Genomic DNA, 4146 nt, shown 5'->3' with positions numbered 1-4146 from the left:
TCCTGATACACGATGCATGGTTGATCGCCTGACAACCGAGTGCTCGCCTGACAAACGAGCCAGCCATTCCGTGAGATCAGAGTCTTCGTGGTATAGGCAAGAACTGATGGCGGCATTCAAGAGAATCCGGAAGGTCTAACCTTGTCTGTGGTATTCTGAGTAGGATTCAATGATTGAATGACTGTGACGTGCTTCAAACTCCTGAAGGCGGGGCATTAGTGACAGACGCAAAAGAATCACTGGATTCTATTCCGGCCTGATTGAGAACCGACAGATGGATAGCCGTGCCGTGACAGGGTGCGTTGAACATTTCCAATGAGAGGATGGGAGGTAGCCACTGACAACGGTGAAACCCTTGCATAAGCTTGCCATGGAAAGGAGTAAGAAGGATTGGATGAAGACAGTAGGAAAGCAGAGAGACGGAAGGGACATCATCTTCATACGCTTATCTGAAGCTCTCACCAATGATATACATAAGTATCTCTATCTTTATCTTTATGTTTTATTCATCATCTATACCCATTTGAGTATGCCTGACTAAGATTTACAAGGTGACCATAGCTTGCTTCATACCAACAATCTCCGTGGGATCGACCCTTACTCGCGTAAGGTTTATTACTTGGACGACCCAGTGCACTTGCTGGTTAGTTGTGCGAAGTTGTAGTGATCACGATTTCGCGCACCAACGCGTACGTGCCATGTACACGTACGCGTCGCTTGACAATTTCCGATCCACGCGTACGCGTCGCCATGCTACTTCAATTCTACGCTGTGCGTCGATGAGTTTATCCCAAATCCTTGATTTTTCATGATTTCTTCACTTGCATGATTTTCCTCTTCATCCCTTTGATCCATTCTTAGCCTTTCCATCTTGAGTTCACTAACAAACATATCAAAGCATCTAGTGAAATCAAAGGTGAATTAATATTGACACATTAAAGGCCTAAAAAGCATGTTTTCACACTTAAGCACAAATTAGGCGACAATTATGAAACCATGCTATTCCATTGGATAAATATGGGTAAAAGGTGATAAAATCCTCTAAATTGAGCACAAGATAAACCCTAAAATGGGATTTATCAATCTCCCCACACTTAAACCTTTGCATGTCCTCATGCTAAAATCAAGAGAAAACAAAGGGTATCAACATTTATTCAATACAAACTAACTAAATGCAACCTATCTAAATGCAACTATCTAAATGAATGCAACTACTTGGTCAAAATAAATAAATTCCCAAGAGATCATATATAGGCACAAGGGCCAAGGGCTAGCAAATCTAATCCACAATTGAATTGAGTTATTAAAGATTTTTTACAAACTTGCATGAAAAGTGACGATTCTAGATGGAGACATGTAATTGAGCAATCAAACCCTCACCGGATGTGTTTGCACTCTAGCCGCTCAAGTGTTTAGGGTCGATTCACTCAATTCTCCCCTAATCATGCTTTCCAAGATTTATTCTTCTTCTAACAATCAACAATTATTTCATGCATGCATATAAATATCATGAGGTCTTATTCATCGGTTGTAATAGGGCTAGGGTCAAGGTGGGGTGCATATTTGGTTAAGTGAGCTTGAATTTGAATCTTTGATCAACTTAAGCTTCCCACCTAACCTATGACAACCTATACAATTAAGTACTAACCTAACTACTCATTTTTCACTTTTTCACATACTCATGCATTTTCTTTTCATTTAACAACACATATGCATTGACTTTATTGAACTTTACTTTGGGGCATTTTGTCCCCTTTTATTGCTTTCTTTTTCTTTTTTTTCCTTTCTTTCTATTATTTTTTTTCTTTTGTATATGTATAATTTTTTTCTTTTTCTTTTCTAATTTTTTTTCTTTTTGCAATAAAGGAAGTATCAATACATATGGTCTTACATTTAATTAACACACAAGTATGTACCCAATTCCTAATATTTACAAAAAAAAAACAAAAACATCCTTTTATCCCTACCAATATCCCAAGTTTTCCCACACTTGAATGATACTCACTCTCACTAGCCTAAGCTAATAAAAAATCCAGATAAAGGACATTTATTGTTTTTCGCTTTAAGGCTTGTAATGTGCTAAAATTAAGAACAAGTGGGTTAATCGTAGGCTCGAATTTGGCTAACAATGGTAGACAAAAGGTAAGGCTATTTGGGTAAATGAGCTAATGAAATGATGGCCTCAATCATATAAATGCATGAATACACAAAATAATGGACATAAAGAATCAAACAAATCAAAGATTACAATCATAGGAAGAGAACAATTACACACAAGAAGGAAAATAAGTGGTTATAAGATGTAACCACACAATTATGCTCAAATCTCACAAGGTTGTGTGTTCTTAGCTCAAAGACATGGTCCACAATATATATATATATAATTCAAGCATGTTCTATGAAAAGTTTTCACTCAAATCGATTGAGATGTCAATGCCCTACTAAGAATGTTTTTCTTGGAAAATATCATGATTTTGACTAAGCTTATTATACGTATATATGCAAAATAAGAAAATACAACTAAAATCCTAAATGACCTAAAAATGGAATGTAAAAGTGTTGGGATTAGAAACTTGTCAGCCAAGAATGGCGAACGGTCGGACGACCTCCCCACACTTAAAAGTTTGCACCGTCTTCGGTGCATTCAAGATGAACAAGGGGGTACGACAACTCTCCGAGTTACCACCTTCAACCGGTAGGTCAACCGGTACTGCGTGTTCTTTCTTCGCTTCCCCTGAAATTAGAAGGCAGGATAGTAAGAAAAGTAAATGCAAAAGTAAAGAAGCATACATTATTGGAATGAGGTAATGATCACTAGAATTGAGTGAGTAAAATAGTGTGACATTGATGAATATAAGTGTGTGGCTCTAAATTGCACGCGGTTTAGAGCACATACTAGCATGAAAAGAACTATATCACAATTACACAAAAAGAAACATGCACTTCACTCATCCTAATGTGCTTGAGATGCTCTAAACTTGTAGGTGAAGACACTCAAACAAGCAATAAAGAAGCATGAAAACATTCAAGCCAAAAATATATGGATGCATATAATCAAAAAACACCACGCATTAAGATAAATGCACAACATCCATCGAGAAATTGCCTAATCAAAGGAAAGGATTCAAATCACATGGTGGCCAAATCATGCAATTAAAAAAAAAATATAGAGTACTTGAAGGGCAATTTACATTTACTTGGTATTCCCAAAATTAACCATAAAGAACTCAAAAACTAAGTGACAAAATATAACCTCAATCAAAGAATCCAATAATGAGTATAAACAAAATGATGTTAAGGTAACATCCTGTTTAGTACTCAGCAACAATAAACAGTAAACAAGATTAATAATCCAACACTTATAATGAAAAACAGAAAAAATCTACTAACAAAATAACTAATTAACTAACTAACTAAAAGAAATGGTTATAGTTGGTGTTTGGTAGTGTTGGATGATGGTAGAGGAAGGGGAAGAAAGGAAGAGAAGAGAGATGAAGGAAAGAGATGGAAAGAGGAGAAGAAAAGAAGATGGTGGAATAAGGCTAACCACGCGTGCGCGTAGTAGACGCGTAAGCGTGGTGGTGGTGAAATGGGAGCGACGCGTACGGTGGAGCACATGTACGCATGGTTTGTTATTTGGAGCGGTGACGCGTACGCGTGGGTCACGCGTATGCGTGGGTTGGGTTGTGCTAGAGGCACAATGCTAGCCCAACCTTCGCACAACTCTTGGGTCAATGTATAGAGGGGTGAAACTTCTGCATCCACGCGTACACATGGGGCACGCGTGCGCGTGGATGGTCGAAAATACTTGGGTCACGTGTACGCGTACGCGTGGGTTGGTGCTCTATTTTTCAAAATTTTCCATGTTTTTGCACCAAACCAAGCATTCCAAACTTCCAAACAGCTACTAAAATACCATGAAATCTTATTTAACATGATAAACTACCAAATAACTTCACAATCAAAACAAAACATGAAATCAAATCTATTTTGCTAATATTTACAAAAGAGAAAAAATGAAAAGAGTTTACCACGGTGGGGTGTCTCCCACCTAGCACTTTTATTTATTGTCCTTAAGTTGGACTTATGGGGTGCTCCTCATCAAGGTGGCTTGTGCTTGAACTCATCTTGGAACTCCCACTAATG

The sequence above is a fragment of the Arachis stenosperma genome, chromosome 3, assembly GCF_014773155.1.
Source record: "Arachis stenosperma cultivar V10309 chromosome 3, arast.V10309.gnm1.PFL2, whole genome shotgun sequence".
NCBI classification, from domain to species: Eukaryota; Viridiplantae; Streptophyta; class Magnoliopsida; order Fabales; family Fabaceae; genus Arachis; species Arachis stenosperma.
Note: the sequence above shows the minus strand (reverse complement) of the source record.